The sequence below is a fragment of the Crocodylus siamensis genome, chromosome 3 (assembly GCF_052110815.1).
Source record: "Crocodylus siamensis isolate JL-2025a chromosome 3, ASM5211081v1, whole genome shotgun sequence".
Classification (NCBI taxonomy): Eukaryota; Metazoa; Chordata; order Crocodylia; family Crocodylidae; genus Crocodylus; species Crocodylus siamensis.
In genome coordinates, this window is record NC_143397.1 from 120,245,603 (window position 1) to 120,264,595 (window position 18,993).

Consider the following 18,993-nt stretch of genomic DNA (forward strand, 5'->3'; position numbering starts at 1 on the left):
TGCCCCTGACCTCTGAATTAATATTGCCAGTCTTGGGCTTTGGGCTGGGGTTATAGTCTGGGGAATTTCTACAATACAAGGAAGTGCTAAATTTCTCTAGCAGGTTTATTTTTAAAGAAGGTATGTACTTGAAAGACCTCATGTGGTAAGAATGTTATAATAAGTCCTAGGTGAAATGAGTGATATTATCAAAAGTTATGTGGTTAAAGATGGGAATAATAATAATAATAATAATTAATTAGCGGTGAACCGATAGAGATTTTTTGGGCCGATACTGATGACCAATTTTTAATGAGCCATACTGACTGACAGGAATCTGATTGCTGATATGCAGCCAGGCAGCTTGGAAAGCAGCGTCTGGCTGGTAAGTCTGTTGAAGGGAAAGGGGTGGCGGGAGGGAAGCGGCATGGGGGGGCACAGATCGAGGCCCCCCAAGGTGAGGGAGGGAGTGGGGCTGGGGCAGGTGCTGTCCAGCTGGGGCAGGTAATGGGATGGAATTGTGAGCAGCTTATATGAGGGGCATGGGCGGGAGGGGGAGGTATTCCTGCTGCTGCATGGACCCCTGGAGGGGCATGGCGGGGTGTGCCCCCAGATTTCTGTGTGGGGTGAGGGCAGGCTGCCTGGGAAGAGGGATACAGAAGGGGTTGCAGCCACCCCAAAATTTGCTGTAGCTCACCACCTCTCCTCCCAGCACTACCACTGCCCACCCCAAGTGCAGCCCCGCCCAACATCCATGCTGAGAAAAGCCTGCTGCAGAGAGCCACCCTGACCCCACGCACAGATCTGGGGGCACATACCTCCCCCAAGGGTGCGCATAGCAGTGGGAGCAACCCCATCTCCCCACATGCAGCTCAGTCTCATGCCCTGCCCCAGCTGGGCAGTGCCTCCCTTGCCCCACTCCCTGTATCACTGTAGGGGCCTCGGTCTTCCCCCCGCCCTTATCCCTTCCCCTCCAACAGATTTATCAGCCAGACCCGGCTGCTCTCTACACTGCTGGCCTGCACTACTGGACGTCTGCATGTTGTGCTGTGGCTGCAAGCATGTATGTGGCATCTATTGGCCACATTATTGGCTACATCAGCCAAAAAAGCCGATTGCTGATATAATCAATTTTCCTTATATTGGTGCCAATCCAATATGGGATAGTTATATAGGTGTGGCTCTAAGAATAATATTGGGTTGTTATTATTTTCTATGACACTCTGCTTGCTATTTATCCCTCAGCGCCCAGCCAAAGTCACAAAATTTATTTTGTAACATCATAATTAATTGTTGCGAAAAATATGATGATGTAGACAATTAAAAATCTGCTTTAGGAATAAATACAATGTGCATATGATGTTCTTAGGAACATCAGTCTTCTGTTTATGCAAATGCACCTAATAATACAAAGGAGTGAATGTATCGCTACCTACCTCTACAATCACTACAGAAAATAGGTCATATGGGGCAAATGGTTTACATACATGATTTAATTTTTGCATCTTCTTCAAGTGAATAAGCCTACTAGTGCAATAATGGCAGAATAAGCTGCTAGTGCAATAATGGCAGAATTAAGTGTGGCATGGTCTGCAGGGATGTCTATGGGTCTTTTGCTGCTTTTGAAATTTATGCCATTTTCCAGCTTATTTCGATAGCTAGGTGTTTGCAATTATCATAGATAATTTTTAAGTTATACATACATACATATGTGTATGTATATACAGGAAGCAATTTACTAATATTTTTATAAAAATGCTGCCTGTATATATAAAACAAGTTGGCAAACTACATTATTGTTCGGGTAGTAGGTGAAAGGACAGGGGGCTTCTGAGCTAGGTCCTTGTTATATACACGTGCAAAGTAAACATCCATTGAAGGCAGCAGTTTCCAAGCCTATTTGTTTCTTTTCCTTTAATAGCTAATAACAAGGGCCAATACCATAATTATCAGGCCAACTTGTTTTCAGAAGTATATTGAGCATTCTAATTACCTCTAGATTAATGGGCAGGACCTGTGATTTAGATCTGAATGGGCCACATTTACTATCAGTTTGATTATAGGAACAAATAATAAAAAAGTACCTCATTCATTTTGTGGGGACTGTAAAGCATTCAAATAGTCACCCTGGGGCTTCACTAATGCCAATTATTACCAGATTACAGCGATAATAGGTTCTCTTCCTCCTGCTCACAATCTAGTTGTCATTCAGGCTGTTTTACAACTGCTGTAAAGGAGTAGTTGCAGGAATAAGCAAGGTTTGAGAGGGTGAAAAAATAGACCACTGCCACATTTTGTTCAGATTCTCCCACTCTGAAGTGAAGTTCTACTTGCATTCAATAGCTTTCCTGTTGCAGGGCTTTCCAAAGAAGCTATGTTCCCATGGTAATCAGAATTGGTGTTCTCCAGACCGAAACCCCGTTCCAGGAAAAATGGAAAATTAGATACTGTCTTCACAAACTTCTCTAGCTATTAAAACGATACTGTTCCTGCTGAGTTCAGGCAGCATGGCACCCCCCTACTCTGCTCGCACTTGAGGTGGAATGTATATAAGCATGCACCTCCCCAAATAAGTACATATGTTTCTGCACAGCATGACAGAACTCCTGTTTCCGTGTGCAAAGGAGTACAAGGACAGATGTCTCCATATGTAACATGGGACCTAAGTAAATCTATGGAGCAGAGGGAGGAAGCAGAGCCAAGATCCCCTACTGCACCCCTCGAAGGACAGCAGCCACAGGCACTGAGGAACTCAGAAAGGGATGCAGCGTGGCTTTGTATGAACTGAATGTGGTTAGTGTCTTGCAGGAACAGTAGAACCCTTCATAAATTGCATTTAATATATATAACTACTTTTTTTGACTGAAATGCAACCACTTCTGGAGCAGAGTGTGGCAGCTGATTTAGTGATGCCACACAGACCAGGAAATAAAATGAAGAGAACAGTGTGCGCAGTCTGGGATTTGGACAAAACAATGGGACAGATGTTCATGCCCTTGCAAAAAGGATCAAGAGATCCTTTTACCCACAAGACCTTATTCTTATCCCAAAAGACCTTGTTCTTTTCCAGGACTAATTTTAGTTTGGGAGTGGCTTGAAATGAAATTTTTTATGCCAAGAATCACCAGGACTACTTTCTGCAGCCCTCAGGGGTTTCTTTGGAAGTTGTTTGGGGTTAATCCATGAGCTTGTTTGTAGGCTCAGGCCCAAATATTTTGGTTTGTGATTCTATGTCATCCATAAGAACATGCCGCATGAATACTTAATTAAATTAAGTACTAAATCAGTTGCTTACAATAATTGAATGAGGGTATCCTTAGGCCCTGACACACATTCACTGAATGGTATGATGTGATATGTTCCCCAGTTCCAACAGTGAAGCCTTCTGCCATGCCACATATGCATAGACAGATGGCCACGCGTCATGATCCTGAACTCCCTTGCATTGGCAAACAGAAATCTGGGTGCCCAGTGAACCCATTTGGCCTGGGACTGAGAATCAGCTGATCATTGGCCTCAGTCATGGGACAGCATTGGAATCTTGAACTGGCTTCAGTGCAGTCCTGGGGCTGAGATAGACAATCAGCTGATTGTTGGTCCTAGCCCTAGGACTGAACCGGAGCATATTCAACTGTTCAGTAAGGTGCCGGGGTGGGAGAAATAATCAGCTGATGGTCAGTCTCAGCCGTAGGACTACGTAAGAGTGAATTTAACACTACAATGTGGTCCCAGAGCTGGGACTAGCCATCAGCTGATTGTGGGTCTTAACCTTGGGACTTCAGTGGGGCTCATCCCAGAATCCTGCCATGCAGCTGCCATCAGGCTGCCTGGTGGGGCCCTGATACATGTTCAGTTTAAGGCATGATGGCAACTAGCCACAGAATTATGACACATGTTTTGTAGAATCATTTTGTGGCTTAGTTTCATTTTATCACTGCTTCTTCTTTGGTCCAGTCCACCCTTTCTATTTGATCTTCTATTTGATCGCAGGCCACTGCTTCTGGGGTTGGTGTTGCCACATCTTGTGGGATGCATTGTGGGGCTACAGAGCATCTCAGGGGATGATCCATGTTTGCTTCTCCTAACAAATACATTAGTTGGTTGTGGTTCATGAGAAAGTTCCATCTGCTAAGACCGACTCTTAATGTGTTCAGGCTCCAATATGTGTGCCATTTGTAATTAGAGCTGGATGCTAACTCCCCACTGGGGATAATTCCTGTAGATTGACAAGTTTTGGCACCAAGCCATTGATCATACTTGGAAGGATCATACAGAGTTGACGACTCATAAGCAACTCAGCTGCACTCGACCCATGCTCCAATGGCACTGAGCGGTAAATCAAGAGTGCCTTATAGAGGTAACAAAGCTCTCTTTTACTGAGACCCAACAAGATACACAACCAGTGACTTGTAAGTATCTTGTAATGTGTCTCTTGCCACTAGCAGGCACTGCTCAGGTTCGTGCTGGTTGGATTTGGGGAGCTGAAGGCGGGGAATTCATATGTTGCTGGAAGTAGGTCACCATGCTTTTTTGGTGGTGGTAGATGAAGGGTATAGGCCATTCTTTTGTGGGGTTAGATAGCTCATAATGTAACAGATGGCAAACAAATTTTTAGCTTTAAATGTTTGCAGCTGGCAAGGGCAGTGGCAGCCATGGATGTGGTTCTGAACCAGGCATTGGTAAGTTTTGGGCAGCATGAATGGTACCCCCCTCTTGTGGCATCTGTTTCTGTGCCTCCAGGCATTTTATCCACTGCAAGGTGGGGGATGGTTGTGTGTAGTTTCCTCCTCTTGGGGGAAGGCAATGTCACAGACCCAGGAAGGCTTTTTTCATTTGTTTACCAGCTACCGCGACTGATGCCAGCTGGGAACAGACCCCAGTTCACACTGCATCAGAGTGCTGCAGGGTTATGCACTGCAGGCTCCTGAGAAAGCTCGCTGGAGGCTCTGGCAAAGAATTCATGATCCAGAGTGTCATGCTTAGATGCCTGGTGGGACGAACTCCAGGTGTCCCTGTGTTCCAATGATGCCATCATGAAGGAAGTGCATGACAACATGTGGTGGTTGGTAGACATGGCAGTGGAGTCCCACGTTGAATTTCAGTTGTCACTGGACTATTTAAGTGATGCTATGCAGAGATAGGAGAAGCACCTCTTTAAAAAATAGGTACCACCCCAGAAAGGGAAAAGTAGGTCTGCTCAGCTTGCCTCTGTCCAGGAGGTACCTGGGACCATTATAGCTGAGCCTGCTCACTGTAATACAGTGGGTTCAGAGGAGAGCTGTACAACTGCCAGCAGGGCCAGGAGGCCACCACTGTGGTTCAGGGAACCAGGGCCAGTTCAGGGTGATGGCAGGGTGAAGGCAAAAAAGCCCAAGTAACCGCCTGCTTACAATACTATGTTCCATATAATAAAACCTCATGTTATCCTGGCTTTCTGCATCTGCTTCCATATCTTTGAAGGCCTGGCAAAATCCACCCTCACATTGCTGGGTGGGGAAGGGGAATTTCGTTCATTCTTTGGATCCATTTCTTTTTTTTCATTTTTCTGCCTGCAGCTCTTTCTGGTCACTTGTTGCATTGGGCACAAGGGGGAGGGGTTGGCAATCTCTCTTGCACACGTACACAGGGGGCTAGCAGGGTGGGTCACAACACACAAGTCTGGCTGGCCTGCCCACTAGCAGTTTGCCAAGGCAGCATCCACTCTGCAAAGTCACTTTGGAGGCCAGCAGGTTGCTTCTGATTTGACCTCCTTCATTTTGGAGAAAGGGAGCATATTAACATTCCCATCAAGTGTAAGTGGTGTGTCACCCCTCAGAAACCTAGCTTGCATTTTGGCAAGCCACCAGCCAGGTGCCAGACACTGTCACCTTTTTTTTGGAACACCAAAATGAGCCCAGGGTTTGGGGGGGGGGGGGCGGGGTTCATGGGGTTCAAGACTTGCATTGCTTGCAAGCAAGCTTTGGAAAAGAGACTTAGCAAACTTTCCTGCCTTCTCTTTGTGCTTTTTTCCAGCCAGATGCCAGACACTGTCTGCTTTTTTGGGCGCACCAAAAGCAGCTGGGTGGAGGGGGTGGGGGGTGGTCCTGGGGTTCAAGACTTGTGTTGCTTGCACTCAAGCTTTGGAAAAGAGACTTTACAAATTTTTCCCACCGTCTTTTTGTGCTCTTTTCCAGCCTGTCACCAGACTATCTGTTTTTTTTAACACCAAAATGAGGCTGCTGGGGCAGAGGTTGGGGGGGCTTGCCCTGGTCAGGACTATAAATTGGGGGAGCAGTGTTTAGGGTGCGTGTTTGCTATATTCATGATAGAATTTTGAAGCAGATGAGAGATGGACAGCATCACACCAGAGGCAGAAGGACTCAGCCCAGTGGTGATACTTGCCCCTGGTGGGGACAGCAATGTGAATCCAGGGTTCAAGAAAACTGCAGGCTGATGAAGTGGGCTGCAGTGAAGTTTCGAGTGCTAGATGACTGCAGCTTTGCAGCATTCAACTTGAAAGAGGACATGGCGATGCAATGTGTTCCATGGCACCTTTATGCATTGGTAAGTGACACCTGACACTTGTCTGTACCCTGAGGGTGGCAGGGTCACCCCTAGGGGGCATGCAAATCATAGTGACTGCTGCAGGCACAGTGGTTTGGGGTGCTCCGTGGCACCTGGAGTAGTGGTAGAACCATTCCTAGGTTGTTGTTAGGTTTAGGGTGGAATATCCACCCCCCACCACACTCATAAGCTGGATGTGCTTCACTCACAAATTGGGGTGACTGCCAAGGGCTTCATGCTTTTGTGGGGGGGCCCACAGAGCTGGGCAGAGTTGCCGTTGTGACTCTGCAGCACTGCCACTGGCCTTGCATCTGGATGCTTGCCGCCAGCCTTTGTTTCAATAAAAATTCTGATGCTCTTTCTATCCTCCCTCAGATTTATAGAGCCCCTTTGACTGCTAGTTGCAGGCTGATCCCAATGGGTGTTACAAGAGGCAGAAGAGAGGAGGAAAACAAGAGGAAGAGCCTGACAACACTTCCTTTAGTATTCTCTCAACAACCATACTATTATATATATGTTATATATTATATATATATATATATAAATTATACTTATAATTGACTTTTATCATTCAGACATAATGTATGATGTAGACTTCTGTTATATAGACTTATAATATGATAATAGTTTGGTTCCTTATGATAGCGTCTCCTTATGATAGGTTGTATTGTGATTGAAAAAATACAGTTGGCTTAAATAGTTGGTCCATTAGGGAAAGAAGCCTTGGAGTTAGCAGTCCTTTCCTCTGAATTGGCTGAAATGACTACCCTGTGGCACTCAGCATGTGTACGTGCCTGCACGTGCACACACACACACATGCACAGGCACATACACTTGCATACGCTTTACCCTAACTGCTTAGGGAATGCTCTGGGTGCTCTGTTGTACCCATGGCTGGGGGCTTGCTCAGCAACTGCTGCCTGGCTGGCTGGCATACATATATAGCAGAAATGTTCCCACAGTACCTTGTGGCCTCCTTTTGGTTACTGTCCATTTTTTTGTTAATAAGCAAGCCCCTCAATCCCTCCCTGGGTCCCCCTATTTCCATGGCTGGGGCTTCTGGCTGGGGGGAAATTCCCTCCCTGGGTCCCCCTATCCCTGTGACTGCCTTTCTTGGTTACTGGCCATGTCCCAGCAAATTCTGGCTGGGTGGAAATTCCCTCCCTGTCTCCCTGTTGCACCCTGAGGTCTTATCACCACCTTCCCTTACACATTGTAATTTTCAAATTGGTGCTGGCCACAAATACTGTTGAGGCTTCTCTTCTGTATCCTTGAGTTTCTTCTCAGAATTGTGGAGGCTTTCTTCACAGGCTTTAGCCCGAGCATCAGCACAAGTCTGGTAAGAATTGCACAAGTTGTACAGACCCATCTTGTATCAGTAGAAATATCTATACTAAATAAATAAAAAAAGAATCCCTCCCCAGGTCCCTGTTGCCCCCTGGCTGGAGTCCTCTTGATTGCCATCCTTCTGATTGCTGGCCATATTTGCTAATGAGCAAGACTTCAGAATTCCTTACCAAGGTCCTGGGGCCTTATCACCCATCTCACCTGTCATCTGGGAGGGAACATTCCCTCCCGAAATACCTGTTGCACCATGCCTGGGGCCTTATCACCCATCTACCCATCTTCTGGTGGGGACCATTCCCTCCGTATGTCCCTGGCTGGGACACAGTCAGTAACCAGGAAAGGGTTTTATGGCCCCAAGTTTTATGGCCACCAGCAATTCAAAAATTAATTCAGAGCATAGAATCTATTTGGAAAGATTCGGGAAAAGAATTGGCGATTCAGAAGCCAGTCTTGCAGGGAAACAGAAACTGAGAAGAGGGTGGGGGGGCAGAGACTGACATTGTAGCTGGCCAGTGATGTTGTTAACCAGCCATTTACATGTTTCTCAGGAGATTTAGCCAGGGTTGATATAGACTACGAAAAGCTCAAAAGCTTCTCAGAAGAAAAACATCAGATGGACAGACCAAGAAAACGACAGTGCAAAAAGAAACATTTGCTTCATAAACCAAAGGAGGTTAGAAACAAAGCCATGGTACCCTGTGTGTGTGTGTGTGTGTGTGTGTGTGTGTGTGTGTGTGTGTGTGTGTGTGTGTGTGATATACTTTAACAAGGTTATTGGTAAGTGGCTAGAGTCACTAATAGCCAGTGGATTTGCTGACAACTCTATTTAGAATTTCATGGAGATTCTGATGACTAGAGACCCAATCTAACAACATGCACATGCTTGTCTGTGATCTCAGGGTACTCAGTACGACTGCTGCCATGATCGTTTCTTAGCAAGTTTTACCAGTGTTTGCAGGATCAGAGTACAACACAGAAGGAAACTGCACCCTGTCGGTTTTTAAATTTGATGAGCAGAGTTCTATAATGCTTGAAGGTCCTGGTCTCCAGGTACTGTCTCCACTGTTGTAGCTGTCTTTTCACCATCTTTCTATTAAAATGGTTATGTACCTCAGGTAAAACTCTGGATCAATGTCAAAACTCCCATTTAATTGAGTAGGGCAAAGCTTTTAACCTTACTCACTCCCAGAGTTTGGTTTTTATACCCCTATAAAACACACACCCCTAGACCTGCAAGCAGTTTAGACGCAACATTTAGGACTATCCTTGAATTCATTGTTTTTCATGTCAGGTAATCAGCAGCCTAAATTTGTGCCAATTGCTAATAGAGGCACAAACCAGAAAAGATCATTCTCTCAGGTAAGAAGTCAGGGCACGGGGAGATGTCAAAACTGGAAGATAAAGTGCACCCTGCCATGACGTGTATTGTTGTGCAGGAGTCACCAAATGGCATTGTTCCACAGAATCTTACACATTTTTTTTGGAGGCAAGTGAGCAGGATATAATGCTGGAAGATGTGTTGTATTGTGTTTGGTTGTGTGACAGATACTCTTTTCTTAAGACCAAGGGAAACAACGGAGTGACAAAACTATAGAAGGCACTACAGCCCACTGGCCACAGCTTAGTAGACAGTAGCTTTGACCCAGTTCTGCTATGTGCAAAATGGGGCAAAACTCTTTACCTCCTGCACTAGGGGGTAGGGTGTTAATTAGCAAACACCTGCGCAGTCCTTGAAAAGCATAAAAGCTCCACAGAAGACAGTGTTTAGATGTCTCATCCCGAGGAAGAGCAGGGAGCAGTGCTGCCCAGGGAGAACACAGCTTTTGAGATTTGGTATGAGATGGAGAAAATGTCTGCAAATTAATTGATACTTTTCCAGTAGGAGAAGTGAGTTGGTTGACAAGTGCTTTCTCTGGGGGTGTTTAGAAACAGTCCCAATGTCAGGCCTCAGCACCTGTTCAAATATGGAACATGGTAATGAGATTTGCTGTCATTTCCCGCTCTGCATGTGTCTCTGGACACAGGGTCCATCCCACAGAGTGTGTCCAGAGGTGTATCCAACTCCTAGCCCCCCTGACTCTTGTAATAGGGTAAACTGGCAAAAATCAGGTCACCTCTAGACACGTACAGGAATCCTGACCCTCCTGAAATCAGTGACAAACTTCCCGCAGGCTTCAAGATGGTCCGAATTTTCTTCTATGGACTTCAGACTGCATGTCGGCCCTTCAGAAACAAACTCGGGAAGAAGCAATGCTTATCCTCGTTTGTCCTTCACTGACCTTTCCTGAACTGGCTGTTTCTTTATTTCTTATATTTATTCTGATAGATTTATATCCCACCCTGTCCAAAAGGCTCTGGTGATACATGTCACTTTTCATGCGGTGCTGTTCTTGTTTCTCCTAAAAGTTTGAATCACACCCAGTTGACAGCTGTTGCCATGTTAGGAAGGGAGAATGAAGGAATTAACACATTTATTGTCTTTTCTCATTTGTTTCTGCTACAGAAAAACAAGAATGAGAAAATGACTAATGAAATTACAAATATAATGATGTGGTCTGTGGCTGAGGTAACAGACAACGTATACCCAGTGACAAAACAATATGAAATACCTGAGAGGGACTAAGAGATGAGGAGGCCAATGCCACCAAATTTGTCTTCACAGACAGAAAGAGAAGAGCCAGCAGATTACCAGGTGACAGGAAGAGAGGGAATAGAGTCAAACCACCCCCACTGTCTTCCCAAAAGTCACCTGGCTTGTTTCCAACAAGAAGCAGGCCACTGCCTCTAGGCAGAGAGATTTGGAAAGAAAATCTTTGAGAGGCTGACCCAGCAGTGGTACCTCTTCATGAGGCTGAGAATATTTCTGGTTTGCGCAGGGAGAGCATGTGCATGGGAGGTCTGCTTGAGCATGCAGGAGTTTCCTCACAGCCAAACTTACTCTAAATATGATTCAACAAGAAAAGACAGCAAATTACAAAACCTTCTCATTAGGAAAAATATTTCTTCCGACTTGAAACAAGATTGCCTTAAAAACGGCATGCTTAGAATTTTTTTTTCACGGATCAATGTCCAGGGATGAGCACTAGGTTTTGAGGAAGAAGTACAAAGGGAAGGGCAAATGGCAAGGAAGCTTCGAGTCCCTAAGCTTGTACAGGGTATTGGGAAGCTATGTTACTACATGGGAGCTCTGGGGCTCAAACCTTCGACATCGCCTTCACCAAACCTACGTGCTGAGGACAGCGCAACCCCTGGAAGTGAACCTTCATGGATCAGTACAAATGTAGTTGAGTCAGTGTTAAATAAGCTTTCCACATGTCAGGCCACAGACCTGCAGTCTTCTGAAGATCAGGGTCTTTCCCCTGACATAGACACACTGATGGCCAAAATTATTCACTCCACTTTATCTGACCTTCTGCAAAAAAGTGCTTCCGAAGACTCAGTTTATGTAGACACGAAAAGCAACACGAGTGTGCCAGAAGAGAGCTTAGGCATTTTGATAAGGAGAGAAATTACTGATTACCAACTGGAAGAACGCTTAGCAAAAGCACCATCGTCAGCTCTGTCTAAACCTTGAGAACCTGGGGAAATTGATGAGAAGCTTTTAGAAGATGTTACTGAAAGCAACGCCCAATGCGAAAGTCCCACACTATCTCTGGAGGTATGCCACAGATTTTCAGAAGATATAATCAACAGGCTTTTATCTAACATTCTCCCTGCCACTGCCAGCACATCTTCTTCTACAGAAAACAGAACTTGCAAAATTGGACTTGATTCACATGAAGGTAATTAGTAAAGTTGTGGCAAAAATCTCTAAAGATGAGAACTCTTCTAGCCAGCATATTGAGCATCTGCATGCCAGGGAGCTTGATATGATTCAAACAATTGCTGATTCAGTCTATGACAAGCTTTTGACACAGTTCCAGTCTAAATTCAATATGCAGAAGTGTTTAAGAAGTGGGTGTGTAATTATTTCTAAAGCTCTTCGTGACTTGGTCTTCAAAGAGATTTCTGGGAACCCATTGCAGAACTCCCCTTCCCACTTCACCACTGTGCTGAAGCTGACAATATTGTTGAGAATACACCAAGAGACATTACTGAGCCTTTGGATAACTCAAATAGTTTATCGTCAGATCTTAGTAAAATAGTTTCTGTCATCACAGAAAAACTAGCAGTGAGTCTTTTGTCAACATTTTCTTCCCTCCTTCCCATTGCAGATTTGGATGCAGAAAAGACTTTGCTACTAACCAATGAAACTAGAAAAATACTACATGCTTTGCAAGTACTCCTGTAGAGGCATCAGATGAACATGAATGAACATATCAGTGAAGGGGAATTTGAAGACAGCTTGCACAAGCACTGTAGAACATTCTGATTCTGACATTTTTGTTGGCAGAGACCTAACAAATAGGAAAGATATCTTACCTCATTGGATAGCAGCTTTAATAGCAAAAGAAGCTGCCGAACCTGAATTTCAAGCCAGTTCAGAGGAGGAGACATTGCCTACTTCATCTTCAACATCAGAAGGTGTTAGATTGTTGAAAACCTCCCCCCTGATCTTGGCATGATAAAGAAGGTTCCAAAACCAGCTTTAAACCCATGTATTCCTGCGGTACCCATGACATTTGTGGAAGAAATATTAAGAAGATTACTACCAAAAGTCTTAAGTTTAATTGATGGCAGAAGTCCAAAAGACATTTATCAAGAGCTGAATCGAATGAAATTGCTGAGAACCTTAAACAGGCCATAGAACAAGGCCTGTCCAAACATAAAATCAGACTTGTGGCAGCTATGGACGGAGACCCACATCTACATCCAGAACACGAAGACGCAGTTAATCAACTTGGTCTTTCTATTGTCAGAAATGTTTTACAAAAATCTGGATCTGAGAAAGACCTTTATGATGGTGTCACAAATTGCAGTGCACTTGTCCCTCAAGAAGTGGCTACTGTAATAATTGATGAACTCTCTGATTGCCCCTTTTTACCGGCTGTTAGTGACAGTCCACCATCACTGAGCCGAAGTGCAATGAGCCCAGACAAGTTCTCTCCCAAGTGTCTGTTAATTCAGAGCCTAAGACAGGGAGTTCTGAAGAGGCAATCCCAGGTTCAAGTGCAAATGAGACCCCAACAGAGCCAAGCTCTCTCAGCAGAAGAGCAGCATGGCACAGCTGTCTGAGAGGGGTAAACATGCAGGACTGAAGGCTAGTCTGTCATGGCCTGGCAGCAGGGAGAGTTGAAGGGCATGTTGGTGTCCCGGACCCCTAATCCCCACTGGGAGCTCAGGGCCACCAAGGGAGCCTTCAGATTCACTCCTCTGAGGGCCTGAATCATCTCTGACCCATTTCTAATTTGTGCCGCTTTCCCCTGAAGGCCTGGAATTACTCTGGTCGTGGGGGAGGGGGTACTGCCGAGGTCACTGCTGCCCACCCCCGACATTCGAAGCTCTTCCGTCTCTGGGGGAAGAGCCCCCTAGTTAGGGCTGCCCCCAAATAATGGAGATTTCTTTAATATGGGATGTCAGTACACAAGTTCATTGGTGTTCTAATTAGAAAGCTGCAGCAGCACCACAGCGTCACATGTATTAAGCCCCAGCACATTGTAAAATGGCTGCAGAGCACTTTAACTAAATCTTGTTCAATTAAGTTTAGATAAAGTGTCCCAGAGCCATTTTTAAACATACGGGGGCTTAATACATGTGATGATGAGGCACTTTAATTAGAGTGGCTGCCCAGGAACCGCTGTAATTAACCCTCCCCACCACACACACACCCCTCTGAGCATGTGTATAGGAAGTCATGATTTCTTTAACCTCTTGCTTTTGGAACTCCTCCCCCTCCATAAGTGGGGACAGTTTCCAGGCTGCTGGTTGCCATACGGGCAGAACAGGAAACTCCAATGCTTGCTCCCACCTGGCACTTGCACTGCCTGCCTGAGGGCACAGCTTCTCCACAATGATGGGCTAGTGTAAGTCACAGGCTGTCGGCTGCTGAGCACCATTCCGGTGAGTCCAGTTTCTGGTCTCCACTGTTCCCCCTGCACCTCTAATTTCAGGAGTGTTTCCCATCCTTCCCCAGGCTGGGAAGGGGCTCCACTGAACCCCCCGCCCATACTCCTTCTCAGGCCTTGTAGCAAGAAGGCCTGACCCAGGGATCACAGTATGGGAGAAGATGGGGGAGTGGTAGTGTTTGCACTGGCATTCTCCATCATCCTTCCATGTGAAGCATGTTGGGTTACCAGAGCGAGGAGGGAGAGCTGCTGCCTCCTGAGGAGCCCTGACTGCCAGTGCATCCCAGAAGGCAGGCAAGCAGGACAGTCAGTCAGCCACAGGAAGTTTCTCTAGTGAAGGCTGAGGTTCATTTTATTATAGCAAAGCCAGACTCTGTAAAGGCCAAAGACTGTCAGCAGAGGTGAGGGGAGGGTGGGGGTTGAGATAGACACCTGCCCTGGAGAGGTGTCTAGCTCCAAACAGCAGCCCCTTAGGGACCTGTACCACTGGCACAGCAGCAGCCTGTGCTCATGGCGCTTGTGCTTATGCCAGCATTTCCCAACCAGTGTGCCATGGCACACTGATGTGCTGTCACGCATGTCCAGGTATGTCATGGCATTTTGGGCTGGAGCCACGCCCCTGCCATGCTCCCAGCCACCCAGACGGGGCACATGGCTCCAGCCAGTGATGCAAGTGCTGCGCCACCTGCTCCCCACTGCTCTGTGTTTGGTCACATGCCACTCCCTCCCCCCAACTCTGCATTCGTCTGCCTGCTACCCACCTGCTCTGAGTTTGACCGGTGTGCTGTGGGATGGGAGAGGACATGTAAGTGTGCCATATGGTGAAAAAGGTTGGGAAATGCTGACTTAGGCAGCAGCAGTGGTGCACACTGTAGCAGCCTCTGCATCAGCCAAAAGCCAGTCAAACAGTGAAAGAGCCTGAACTGCAACCAGCACCAATCATGCTGCTGGGTTAGGACACAGCCATAAAAGCAACAACATGTGCCAAGCCCAAAACTGTAGCAGCCCCTGTGCAAGAAGTTAAGCCCCTATAGCCCCTGGCTGCAGCAGACGTACAGCAGGGCTCAGCTATACAGCTATGCTGAGACAAACAATTGTGGTGGGCTTACCAATAGCAGCCTGGTTCAGAGAGTTCACATTATGACTGGTGGAACACTTCCATCAATCAGGCAATTGCTGGGGAGGGGCTTACCTTGCCCCTACCCAGGGTGAGGCAGAGAACCCAGACCTGGTTGAAGCCTGCACCTTGCTTCAACCTGATTGGTCCATCTGCAAACTGGGGGTGAAGCCTCCAGAAGGGGTAAAAGAACAGTGTGCCCAGCACATGGGTGGTTGCATAGAGGGATGAAGAAGAGGACCAGGCAAAAGAAGAGCTGGCCAGGAGGGGCAGAGCTGTTGCTCCAAATTGCCTGAAGACACTCTTTGCTGCACAGGACTGGCGAGGGGCTGCAACGTGCAGCCTCACCCCTGAAAACTGTGGCATTGGTGCATGAAGCTGAAAATATTGCTTGGCCTTGAGCTCAGCCTAACAAAGTCATCTGAGAAAACTCATTGTTTCTGATATGCAAGGAAGAGAGAAATCTTTAACAAGTGACCTGCTGTGCCTCAGGCCCAGGTGATGTCCCTGTAGAGTGTCATACTTGTTGTTCAAAAAACCCCACTACTGTCATGTGTGTCATGCAGCTATCTCCTCTTGATGCCACTAGCACTTCAAAACAGTGTTTCCCCCACTGCCATCCTATCAATGATCTCACTGCTCTGTCACAGGCTGAAGAGGGAGGTAGGCCTGGGGGGGAAGTCTGTGACATTAAAACTGAGCACTTTCAGCAGGAATGAGGAGGGGACTCCTGCGTGCTAGACTGGAAGAAGTGCACAACACCCAATCTGTGTCCTTTTGGAGGAGCAGTTGCTGAAAGAGATGGAAAAAGGAGGCAGGAGCAGAAGAATGGGAAAGGAGTGAGAAGGTAGAAACGTAGATCAGATGGAAGGGAAATAGTGGGCTGGACAGTGTTTTAGGAAGGTCTGTCCAATTACTGTTGTGATGCCTCCAGTTTCAATGCATTTCTGATATCTCAATAAGTGAAAGGACAGAACCTACCCTCTGCAGTCATGTCAGCTCAACACTAGGCCTGTGTGAATAGGGAACTATTTGATTCAGATTTGGCCGATTTGGATGCCAGGGATTTGATTCTGAGATGCAAATCGATTTTCCAATTTGATTCGGCCAAATCGCTTCAGAAGATTCGGAGCTGATTCAGAGATCCGGCCATAGAGTATAACGGGGAATCAATGAAATAGCTATAACTTTGTTGTAAAAGTGCAGAGGTGCAGTTTCCCAGAAACCCATGCACCTCTCTCCTTGAAAGCTTGCAGTCTTCATGGCCTCATCAGGGGCTACCATCCCTGCAGTTTTCACCCCGCTGCGCCTTAACACACACACAGTGTCACCTATGTCATAAGTTTTTCTTGTCAGCAGTTTGAAATGCAGTTTCCCAGAAACACCTGCACCTATCTCCTTGAAACTTGGCAGGCTTTGTGGTCTCAGAAGGACCTACCACCCCTACAGTTTTCACCCCACCATGGCTTAAAACACACACATCACATGAGTTTGTTTTCAGAAGTTTCAGGTTCAGTTTCCCAGAAACCCCTGCACCTGGCAGGCATCATGTTCTCAGCAGAGGCTACCATAAATACATGTGTCATTAAAATCGTCCAAAAAACAAAAAAGTTGTAGATATTTCATTGATTCCTCATTATACTCTGTGGCCAAAGCTCCGAATCAATTCAGAAAGCCTAAAGCTTCTAGTAATTCGATTTGGATTCATAGATTCAGCCTCCAGATCATCTGACTGTTCTTCAAATCTGAATTGTGATGAGAAGCTTTGCACAGCCCTACTCAGCACCCATGGGGTTTCCCCCACTTGTGTGTTAAGGACAGTTTGACCTTGTCCATAGCTTTCCCCACAGGCGGGACACCTACAGGATTTCTTCTGTGTGGGTATTCAGAGAGCCAGTGGTATCCCTGTATTTCCTGGTGCTTCTCCCACAGTGTGTGGGTGTGCACAGTCTCCTGGGGGGTTCCACATTGAAGCCCTACATCTTTTCCTGTGCAGGGTTCTGCAAATCTATGAAGGGGATCCCAGAGAGAAATTGTGACTTAGGTTGTTTTCATTGTAGACCAGAATCCTTCTGAAATACTTCCCTTAGGACAATGATGCAAGCAGGAATGAAGGAGATTGGAAAGAAGACAGATGGGCAGGTGACAGCCCCAGGGAGGAGTGAGCTAGTGTCTCCCATGGAAAGTCATGCTCCACAGCTGAAGAAGGCTGCAGTGCGCTATCCTGAGAAATCCCTGTCTTCCCCTCCTACAGACCCTATCCGTCACCCAGCCATGGCCATAGGGAGAGAGAGCATCTGGTGTTTCTTTGCCGTGAGGAAATCACAAACTATCCTAGTTCTATCGCCTCTTGCTGGCTTTGCTGAATGATAATAGGAGCAGCATCTTGGGGTGTATAGTAATTGGGCAATTATAGGGTTAAATTGTTAGTTCTTATTATTATGGGATAGAGCGTGAAAGCTAGACCTCCACCCTCTGTTGTTCCAGAGTTACTTTTATCTTCCCAGTTTAGGTGTTGTTTGTTCCTGAATAAAACAGCCTGTTGTTTGGGGCCTGGAAAAAAGTAAGTCTCAGTATGCTTTGTTAAGTAAAGAACTTAACAGGGTAAGTTTTAGCTTCTGTGGCATTTCAGGAGTCAACTATTTTCTGCTTGCAGGCTAAGGAATTCGAGGGAACCAGGAGAGCTGAAGGCCCCTTTTGGTGCAGCAGTTGGAGTTAAGCAGTGGGCCTGAGCCAAAGATGTAACTTAGTGTTGGTGCCCTGAGGGTGGTGGTGCTTGGGGAAGTAAGTACTTAACTTCTTGCACAGGGGCTGCTACAGTTTTGGGCCTGGCACATATTGCTTTTATGGCTCTGTGTCCTAACCCAGCAGTGTGATTGGTGCTGGTTGTAGTTCAGGCTCTTCCACTGTTTGGCGGGCTTTCTTTGAGTTCTCTTGCAGTTTCCTGCTCTAACACATCTGGGATTAGGACTAAAAAACACTGGGGGATGATATGATCATTGTAACAGCTGCTGCTGGATTTGCAGCAGGGCTTAGGATCCCTGCAAAGGAAGAGTGGGAAAATTTACAGAAAGTTGTTTGCAAGAGCATATGCATGTCTTTGATTGTCTCCAGAGGTAGGAAAAGGGTAGAAACTCGGCCCCGGGGACTCAGCCAGGCTCAGAGAAGGGAAGGAGCCCCAGGACCACAGAGCTCGCGCAGGAGCAACCTGCAGCCTGCCTGTGAAGTGGACCTGCTCTTAGTGATGGGGAGAAGATAACCTGGTATCCTTTTTCCCTCTGTGAAGCAGAGGGACCTGTGTGGAGGAAAAAGGGTGGTAAGGTAGACTTGCCTAGGAGGGCAGGGTGTTGGTCTGGGAAGGCTCTGGGGAGAGTTAACTGAGAACCAGCCTGTGGCCAGGTGGGTGATCAACCCAGGGTTGTTCCAGTTATCAGCACGAGGGGTCATGACTGGGAATTGGAGAAAAGTGCTTTTCGGGAGTGGGGACAGTGTGTTTCTCTGCAGATACCACAGACAGCTGGAGCAGAGGAGAGCTGCTCTTCCCCTTGCAGGCTCTAGCAGAGAGCAGGACTTTCTGAACCAGCAGCACCAGCCATGGTTATTGTGCTGCCAGTGCCAAGGAGAGCTGATGTTTGAATTAATCCCATGTGCTCCTGCTGAAATTCGCTGGAGTCTCAAGGTTTAAGATGGGGAGTAGTACTGAGGGTGTCTTTGATACAATTTGTAGTTTTTTAGCTTATTGATACCTGCCTTTGACAATTAAATTATTGATATCCTGTTCTGCTGTTAACCTCATTCATATGTTGACTGTTTTATACATAATAAACTGTGTAAATAGTTCAACAGTATGTACTCCAGTGTGTGGGGAAACCACAAGAAAGCACTCCATGGAGAAGTAGCATCAGCCTTAGCAGTTGGGAGGTTGACTGAAGCTATTTGACACCCCAGGACCCTGAATGTGGATGTGGCCACGGGTAGCACCATGGCTAGTGTTACATAATG

General features: G+C 46.5%; 2 pseudogenes; both read left to right on the forward strand.

The window, feature by feature from the left end:
* Positions 1 to 10,390: 10,390 nt before the first annotated feature.
* On the forward strand, positions 10,391 to 11,048 carry LOC149868745 (uncharacterized; annotated as a pseudogene).
* LOC149868746 (fibrous sheath-interacting protein 2-like) lies at positions 11,048 to 13,044 on the forward strand (annotated as a pseudogene).
* Positions 13,045 to 18,993: the final 5,949 nt, after the last annotated feature.